This window comes from Eulemur rufifrons, chromosome 24, assembly GCF_041146395.1.
Source record: "Eulemur rufifrons isolate Redbay chromosome 24, OSU_ERuf_1, whole genome shotgun sequence".
Lineage (NCBI taxonomy): Eukaryota > Metazoa > Chordata > Mammalia > Primates > Lemuridae > Eulemur > Eulemur rufifrons.
This window is the reverse complement of record NC_091006.1, coordinates 25648157-25658784: the sequence shown is the minus strand read 5'-3', so window position 1 is coordinate 25658784 and position 10628 is coordinate 25648157.

Below are 10628 nucleotides of genomic sequence, written 5' to 3'. Positions count from 1 at the left end.
ATATTGCAGATGAGGGAGGTTGGGAGACTCTTGTTCCCTTGGGGATACTGAGTAAACTGTGTGTTGTGTGACCGCATTTTGTCTGCTACCCCATCACATGAGGTGAGGTGTGCGATCTTCCATTTGTGGCGTCACGTTCCATGATGAAAAACTTTCAAATTTTGGAGCATTTTAGGTTTTGGAATTTCAGATTAGGGATGCTCAACCTGTATACTTTAAGTGCTTACAGGACTGATTTCACTTAATCATGAAAATAACCCTATGGAATGGGTTTGGCTGTCCTTAGTTCACAGGTGAGTTTAGTGAGCCTGAGAGAATTCAGGTAACTTTGCCAAGTTCACACAGCTAATAAATGATAGGCAGGCCATGAACTCATGACCTGCCCAAAGCCCATAGGATATTCACTACCACTGCTGTGCCGCAAAATCGCTGAGCCTTTCTGAGCCTAGGGTTCCATATCTATGAAATGAAATATTACACCATTCTTACTCATTGCTGGATGAAGTCTGATCATCAGAAGTCTTTGTTCAGTCCGGGCATTCTCCCTTAGCTTTTGACAACCTAATACAGAATTGGGTCCTAATCCTATGCTGTGATCCTTTTTTAAAAATGAGTTTGGGGACATAAAAAAAGGTAACAATCTCAACACCTGCCACTTAAAAAGTAAAAGACTTACTTAACTATATATATTTTTGTAAAATGAAAAAGGGCAACAAACATTCAGTAGAAACAACCACAACTTTAAGGTGGTCTCAGCAGGCAACAAGGTTCTCTTCATTCACACTCCTATTCAGACTTTTTTAAAAGTCCTTGATGCTCTGACTTTGTGAATCCAGAGAAGTAAAACACAGAGAAAGGGCTCTGAAGATGAGGTGACAGAATATATATGCGCAGTCCATGATCTAAATGACTCCTTGGGCTTTTGTTGCTTTGTTTCTGCCAGTGCCTGAAGAATTGGAAAGTAGCCAGTCAAGATGACCAATTGCTCATTTGTCAGGTTAAATATGTTATATGATTGATGATCCAATTGCTAGTAAGCAAGGAAAGGGCAAAAAAGTCAGCAATTGGCCCCATTTTAGGCATCGGTGTATGGTTTCTATTGTTACATTGATTGACAATTCAAATAGGCATGGATGTTGAGATTAAAACCTCTGTTGAAAGGACTGAAATGTGAGGACAAAAACTCCTGTGTTTACCTGGAATAAGAAAGTAAGCCAACAATTGAAGCAAGCTCAGGTGTCAAACTAGGAAATGGTAAGGAGGGTGGTGAAGAGGAGAGCATACAGCCTGTTTAAGAGAACAGACATGAATAATTTTCAACTGTTTTTTGCTAGAAAATAATGTGCATACAATTTGCCAGATCTTCTGATTTTTCAAAAAAACTGAAATAACTTGGATATTAATCCAAATAGTAATGTGAGTTATTTTAATTTTCAAACGCTAGTCACAAATTAAAATATTATAGAAGACGACAAAAGGAAAGAAAGAATTAAGTCGTCAGTGCAAAGTCAGTCTCTGGTCACTAGCATGAAAATGCTGGGATAAAGAATAATATCTTTTGTCCTTCATTTTTGCTAAGATATTTTCTCAATGCTCATTTGGATTAATAACTGTAGGCATTTATCAGGTTCAAAGTCTAATGTGTTGGTTCAAAGTTATGTAGCAATCCAGGGTTCTAGGATGATGTGTATAAAGTCTTTACTGTTGAAAGTGTGTGGAACCTGAATCTTTGCAACATATCTTGAGGATTTATATATTAATATACATGGATTTTGCAAAAATTAAAGAAGATAATTATAAATCAGCTATTAAATTGATTGTAGATGTTTAATAAATAGAAGTTACTATAATATTTTTAGTAGTCATTTTGTAAAGTCAATTATGAACTAACAAATTCATTGTATTTGATAATTAAAAAGTCTAATTCTACCTGCGAGGTAGGGAGGACAGTCATTATTTTGATCTCTACTTTATCAGATAATGAAAGAGGTATTTGGGGTACATGAAAAAAGATGAAGACACATACAGACACACATACTAGGGAGTGGGGGGCGGGAGGAGAGAGAGAGAGAGAGAAAAAAAAATTTACTCAAGATAAAGATATTGGACTTGAACCCAAATTGTCTGACTCAAGGATCCAGACATTATTGAAAAATTCCAATGTCAGCTCTGACATGTAAAGGGGTCAAAATTCTCACTTTGATCCTTGAAACAAGGAAAAGCTGAACAAAGTGAAAATCTACAACTTTTCTTAGACCTGTCAGGGAAATAAGGTTGCAAGACAAACCACCAACCTGAATTTAGAGACAGAGTGAAACCAGAGTCAGAACCAAGATCTACTTACTTGTAGCAGAAGCCACTGAGGTCAAAACTGGTAGGAACACTTAGACGGTAATTTTGATGAATTCCTAGAGGCTGAGTAGGTAACTAGCATGGGAGTGAGAAATTTCTGGGGGCCTTAGGCCAAAGGAGTGCTCCAAATATGCCTTTTCCTCTAGAAATCCCCAAAGGTTCTCATAACAAAAATTCAAAAAAAAAAAAAAAAAAGTGGAGGAGTAAATACTGTAAAAACAATACCCAGTGCTTTCTACATAAAAAGGCCTACTTTCCTGGAGGGGGTGAACTTTAACAGAAGAGGGACATTTCCCTGCCTTCCAGTCCCTTTTAGCCTCCCTCTCCCACATAAAGAACATATACAAAACATCGCACTGCTAACATATTACTTAATGCCAACAAACTAGATGTTTGTCCTAAGGTTAGGAACAAAGCGAAGATAACTTATCTTACTTCTCCTATTCAACAATGTTCGGTAAATCCTAGCTAAGATAATGAGAAAATAAAATAAAATATATGTAGTTTGGAAAGGAATACATAAAGCTGCACGTGTGCGTGCATGTGTGTGTGTGTGTGTGTGTGTGTGTGTGTGGTGTGTGTGTATATATAGTAGATGACATGTTGTCTATGCAGAAAATCTCAAAGAATTGACAAAAAGTCCTGGAACTTGTAAGTCATGTAGAAAAGGAATTACATGTTTTTTTTTTTGTTTTTTTTTTTTTTTTTTTTTTTTTTGATACAGAGTCTCACTCTGTTGCCCAGGCTAGAGTGAGTGCTGTGGCATCAGCCTAGCTCACAGCAACCTCAAACTCCTGAGCTCAAGCGATCCTCCTGTCTCAGCCTCCCGAGTAGCTGGGACTACAGGCATGCGCCACCATGCCCGGCTAATTTTTTCTATATATATTTTTAGCTGTCCATATAATTTCTTTCTATTTTTAGTAGAGGTGGGGTCTCGCTCTTGCTCAGGCTGGTCTCGAACTCCTGAGCTCAAACGATCCGCCCACCTCGGCCTCCCAGAGTGCTAGGATTACAGGCGTGAGCCACCGCGCCCGGCCAGGAATTACATGTTAACGTAAAATGTCTATTGCATTCTTAAGTGACAATGAACAATTATAAAAGAATTTTTATACCAAAATATGAAACACTTAAATATAAATCTAACAAAATGTAAATGATTTATACGCTAAATACGACAAAACTCAATTTTAGTGGTCATGGATTTAAGGAGAGATAAGTAAACATGCTTTTGTAGGTCTTTTAGCAGTATTGACAGCTCTGAGTGCAGGCTTACAGTTGGTGGAGAATCTGACGATGGTTAGCATTTTGGAAGTAGGATGAAAGAACAGAGGATCAAAGGAATTGAGGGTTTTTGCAGGTAGTAATGGTACTCACAGACCATGTTAAAAACTAAAATTAGAACATGAAGGTAGTGAAGAATAGGAAAAAAATGTGGGAGGATAAGTGGGTGATAAGACCTCGTTCCATTTTTTTCAAGGAAGGTGCTAGAAAGATTGGAAATGAGAGTTTAAGAATGTAACACTGGAGAGTGCATTGGAAGTAGTGTATTTTTTTTTTTTTTTTTTTTTTTTTGCACAATATGAAGTCTAAGTGATAACAACAGGGTGGTTGAGATGATGTTCAGGATATATTAATTGAAGGAGACAGGTAAAAGAGAGAAGTGATGCAATAGGAAGGATTATTCATGCAATATTGGCAATACAAAACTTTGTGACAAAGGTAGTACTGGAGAGTAGAACAGTATTTCAGAGTATAAATATTCATGGATTAGGGGAGGGACGTGAAATTGTATAAATGACTGCATGCTTTAAAAATGTAAGAAAGATGAAAATAAATGAGCTGGGCTTTCAACTTAAGAAGTACATATGAAGATACTCAGTCTCCATAGAAATCCAAACCATTTCATAGTCAACCAATTCATACACACATACAAACACACACAAACAGTATGATGCTACCAAGATTCGGAGAAATATGAACTTACTTACATACACTGCTCGTATGCCTTTAAATTAGGACAACCTCTTAAACAAATTTGGTGTTAGCTAACTAACATGAAGGCGAACATCTTGTCAGAGAGTCCTAGCAATTCCACTGTAAGAAGGGTTTCAAGAGCTGCATTTCCCATACTTACTCAGACTTAAGTCACTCGGGTGGTCCAGTTTTTAAAAAATGGCCCCAGACTCCTCTGAGGAGGATCCTGGAAAAAGTCGTTTAGAGTATTCATGTATTAAGTAATAGTAAAGTGATACTCACCACGCAGGACCCACTACCGTAGGGCAATGCCAGCACATGGGAACGATGAGAATGCTGAGAACACTTACTGGCAAAAAAAATGTTTATCACGATGAGAAAAGTGTCAATGAAAATGGCTACCAAAAAGAAAACAAATACATGAATAAAGGTACTTTGATATAATGGATTATATAGAGTTCTTAAAATGAGTGAACTCATAGCTATAACATAAAGGAGTAAATCTCAAAAACAAAACATATGACCAAAATAAGACACTGTAGTTTCGTAAATGTGATAATAAGAAATATGCCAAACAATACATTCTCTGTAGGTATGTATATAGATAAAAAGTGAGAAATTCACACCATATTTCAGATAGTAGTTACCACCTCTGGTGTGTGTCAACAAAGAAGAATGGTAATGGAGAGAAATGGAGTTTCAAATCTATATAAAATATTTCACTTATTAAAAAATATCTGAAGCAAATATGGTAAATTATTAGCATTTTGTAATGATGCACAAAAGTTTTACGTATTTGTTTCTATAGTTTATATAAATTATAGTTAATATTTCTATATATCTATATATAATACCTATTTATATTTAGACAATTTTATCATTAACTTTTTAAATTAATTACATAAGATAATTACAAATTACCGGTATGAACAACAGCCACAGATAGAGCACATACTTCATGAGAATGATGATTTTTTCATCTTTGGTTACCAGGCCATTTTCTATATCGCTTTAATACTTTGTTGTCCAAAGTTAACAATTAAATCAATAGCTAGTTAATCATGGTTAGTATATAAAGTGTCTGTCTTTTACCTTAAAATAAGTATTACAGAAGACGTTCTACATATAAACCAATAAGCAATCAAAATCTTACTATATATGTTTTTAGGTTAGAGGAAATTAGTTGCAGTGTTTAGAGGCAAACTGGTTACATAATAAACAATATCATATTTTTCAGAAATAAAGGAATGTAAAAGGAAATTATTCTCTCCGACCAAGTGTTACCAGAAGACATGCTTGTGTTTTGGGTACGACTTCATGTCTCTCTCTTTCCTGTTAACGTGAGGTCCTAGAAGGCTGGGCTTATCTTCTTTATATCTGTGGTGCCAGAAGCTAGACCCCAGTCTGACACATCCCAGTGGCTCAGTAGAAGTGTGAATTGAATTCATCTCACATGCAATGATAAGAAAAAATAAACGGCAAAAAAGGATAATTGACAAAAGGATTTCATATTCTAGTTCTTATGTATGTTAATAGACAGCTAAATGCTGGAAACATGAGCTAGCAACAAAACGGAAAATCCATATAATAACCTCCTGATTGGCTTCCTAGGGTCTGTCTTTACACTGATACTTGTATAGGATCACGAATGAACATAAAAGACTTTCTGCTATTTAAAAAATCCAGGTTATCATTGTCCTTACACTATATTCAGGCTATCTTTATTATATTTCAATATATACCCCACACAATAGGTGACAGGTTTACTCTTTTCAAAGAATATAAATCTACACTAGCACTGCAGTTAGAAACGTTAAGAAAAGATAATTCCTTGTTACAAAAAAGAGAAATGGAGGCCAAGAACTTCCAGCTTATAAATGGAAAAACAAGAGAAGTTCTTGAGATTAAATAGCTTTTTCTCTTTAATTAAAATTATTACCCATGTATACGAGAAAATTTTCTTAATGCACAGAAATGCATGTTTAGTAATGTTTTTAGAAAGTTTATACACAGAATACTTAGTCACTAATAGACACTTCAGTCAAGGATACACGTGGGATTGTAGGATAAGCAACTGAATCTCTACAGAATTTGCTATTAAGACCGTAAAATTTGATGTTCTCTTCCTGCAGGTATTGCAGCACTAAATATCACTTACTTTTGAATGTTCTTTTACTTTCTCTTGTCCACTAGTTAATCTGCTCTATTAAGAGATAGTCTTTTATCATCTGCCTCCAAAATACTTAGTTAACATTATCTGCAGTGCAAGTGTTCAACATTCTAAAACATTTCTATCCAATAGAAGCAACAAATGCTGTTTGACAAGCTTAAAAATTATCTTTCCAGAATGATTTCTTGAAAGCATATCTTTGGGTAATATGAAAGCATAATCTAAAAATATCTTTGATTACCTGGTACATTTTCTCCAACAGATGTATATTAAATTTTTATTTTTCTTTGAGAAGTCCCGAGCAATGTCTATATGTGTTTTGGCTGATCTCAATATTGTATATTTTGGAATAAAGAGATCACAAAGAATCATGGCTAAATCGAAATGAAGGAATGCTGGTGCATCATGTGATTTCTTTAACAAGATGGGAAATAAAATGCTCTTTCCCCCTGAAAGATGTTAGACTAGCTAGGGATGTTTTACATAAGAAGCGACTCCTCCTGATCTGAAATATTTTGCTGATGTCCTTTGCTTTTAGAGTCTATACATACTTGATTGCATTATCAGGGCTTTATTAACAGATCAGGTTAGATTCACACTGAATAACTTCTTGTCCCAGGTATTAATATTTTCTATACAGATGCCAACACTGTGTGTATGTGTGTGTGTTTCCTTTATAGTCAACTACTGTTCTTTATAATTTCATTTTTTCCTAGTAGTGAAAGAAAGCAGAGGCCACAAGACCCTGATAATACTTATCATGGTTCTTACATTTTAAAATACTGTTTGTGAAGTTGACTTGCTACAGAGAAAAGCCGAGATCTGCTAGGAAATCCCATTTCTGGAAATTAAAATTAGATAGTTGGGAGCAACTTAAGGGCAGTGTTTTGTTTTGAGGCAATAGCTTTTCAAACCTCTATGACATTACAATGACTCATCATGACACTGTTCCATGAATAGGGCATGAGATAATCTAAAGTTAGGCCATCTCAAAATGGAATAATTTTGAAACTTTAAGTCTTCTCTGTCTATGTTCCATATCAGACCTGTTTTGTCAAAGATTATTCTATACATTATTAAATTGTAGTAAGCTTTACATACACACACCAAAAAACATGATTACGTTAGAAATAATTCTTCAAAAATTTTGCCCGAAGAATTAACTATAACATATGTTTTCAAATCAAAGAGCCACTTAAGGATATGCTTCCTACCAGGGAGATAAATCAAATCTAAAACTAATTCTCTTAGAGGACAATTATATTGAATTTATTTTTTTAATTTCCTCTTGTTGACTTTGTTACTAATACACATATAGGAACATAGTATCAGATGATATCTGAGTGGTTAGAAAGACTGGAACCATTAACATTAAAACTTTAATTTTTATAGGATTTTGAAGAACTGCATGCTGAAATGGTATTCAAAACTATGTGCATACTTTTTACATGGAGAGTATTATAATAATTTAAAGTCACTTATTTCTCTTCTGAGTCTACCAATATCCAGTAAATTACTGGCTGGCCAGGAGATGTTTATTAATACAATGAGAATTATCAAGGTATTATCTTCTTATATCACAAAAAGGGTCAGTCACATCAGCAGTAGAACCCAACTTTGGCTTATTGATTCTGCTTGTTATTTGAAACTACTCCGTCCATATTGAGGGAGTACTGGAAGGGATGTTAGGGGTGCAGAAATCCCATAAGGCCAGCACTGATCTCCCAGCAATACCGATGTTCTGCTGTTCCACACCAGTCCACTCAGCTATGAAGGGTGCTGCCATTCTTATGCTAAGGAGTGTTATTCTGCTACTCTGTGCAGAAATGTTTTCTGCTAATGACCACCAAGAAATGGCAATTCTGCGCATTGCTTTAAAAAAGTCAAAAAATGGTCCTCCTCATACCATGTTAATGATGTGCTTTTCAGGACTTGTGGTTTTGCACATTTCAGTGACACATCTCTTTTGATTTTGCTTATCACAGCATGTTCGGAGCTAGATTCAGGTGTTTTATAGTAATTGAAATTTGCTGTAAACTATTTTGTAGACATGTTTGTCACATATGTTTCATCTATACCTTTGCAGCAGTTGGTTAACAATCGAACTACCCTAAACTAACCAGAAATTCACATTCCAAGAAGGAACTACAAAAGGGCTTCTGCACTCTGTATCTCTACTAAATTAGCACAATGGATTTAGAAATTATTTTTATAGGTTAAAGGTTGATATTCAAAATGTCATCATTAGATACAGTGATTAGCTTTTGCTGGATAAAAAATACAGCTAATGCTCTTTGGAATGAGCCTCTTAAATTAGGATTCAGGCCAATGCTGCGTACAGATGATTATCAGAGAACTCTGTTTCCTGACTCTAAGTTTAGGTGTATGGTGCCTGAAGAATATTGATGGACTTGCTGCTAGTTACACTTTCATTCTACACACTCAAAGAACACCTAAGAAGAGAGAGAGTTGAGACTTTCTTGAGATTACAGAACAGGTTGTTTGTTTCTGTGCCTGCTTACTAATCAATGTTTTTATGTGTAGGAGAATTCAGTCTATGACTTTGTTCCATTAAAAATAGCTAGAAAAGGGAAGGGAAAGATGAAGGAGGTCGTTCTGTATATGGTCCTTCTATGCCTCTTAGAGTTCTACGTTAATAATATATTCCAACAAGTATTTCAATAATCCTTAATGTTGGAAATAATGCTGGAAATGGCTCAGGTCAGTTTGCATGAGTTTTGTCAACAAGCTTGGTTCAAAAATCTCTTGAAAGCAAGCTGGTCCCCTCCACAAATAAACACTCCAATGCATTTTCAGTGGTATCTGCATCGCCAGTGGAACACAGCTTGATCATGTTTTTCTAGTTCCTCTGTGTACATGGACACCATTTTTTTTATTTTTTATTTATTTATTTTGAGACAGAATCTCACTCTGTTGCCTGGGCTAGAGTGCTGCGGAATCAGCCTAGCTCACAGCAACCTCAAACTCCTGGGCTCAGGGGATCCTCCTGCCTCAGCCTCCCGTGTAGCTGGGACTACAGGCACACGCCACCATTCCCAGATGATTTTTTCCTATTTTCAGTTGTTTGGCTAATTACTTTCTATTTATAGTAGAGACAGGGTCTCCCTCTTGCTCAGGCTGGTCTTGAACTCCTGAGCTCAAGCAATCCTCCCTCCTCAGCCTCCCAGAGTGCTAGGATTACAGGCCTGATCCACCACGCCCGGCCTGAAACCACTTTTAAAAGGCGCTTCCCACCAGTTTTCCACGTAGGTCCAGGCATGACAAACTCCCAATAGCATAAATTAATATCCGCATCATATATATTAAACCATAAGCCCTATGACTTACATGTGATTTCTAGTATAGTATTTATGCAGTGTGAGATTGAGCTACAGGCAATTTTGGGTTATCAGTTTTTAAGGAGGATCTGTGTTGAATCAGACTTGTAAGAAATACTCCTGGGTGGCTGTCAGGTTTGATAACTGAGGATCTGAGCTAATTTTCTTCAATTTAAATGAAAATAATGCATTTTTGACATCTTTGACAGACTTGCTGTAAACTAGATGATACAGTAAGAAATAGGAAGTATGTAACTCTGAGTGTATCTTCTCCCACATGATAAAAAATTTAGTAAACCAATGGGTCTGGCTCCTCTAAATTGGCAATTTCCCTATAATTACCACAGAACTCAAACTTCAGGAGGGTCAGGGAGGCAGAGATACTTCACCAGATCTCCCCCAAGCAACTGAGGCACACGTTCCCCTGGCTGGCGGGAATGTTGGTACACACCACATCACATCCCTCTCTGGGTCGCCCTCAGAGGAAAGGAGCTACCACCATGAAGGTTCTTACCCCTTCCTGCAGAAGCGCATATCCAATGACTGTTTGATGAAGGAGGTACAGAGCCTGGTCCATCTCCCTCTATTGGAGACAACTCTTCAGCCACCCCAGCCTAGATATTACCATGGTACCATCTGAGCCTTCTACTGAAACACTTCATAGTTCGACCTCTCCCTTTATTTAATCTTGCTTCCTGTACTTTATTTTAGACGTAGGTTATGAGTACCTTCTCAAATTTCTGCATGCAATTCAGTAAACTTTTTGACTCTTAGTCTCCAGGGTACTCAGACAA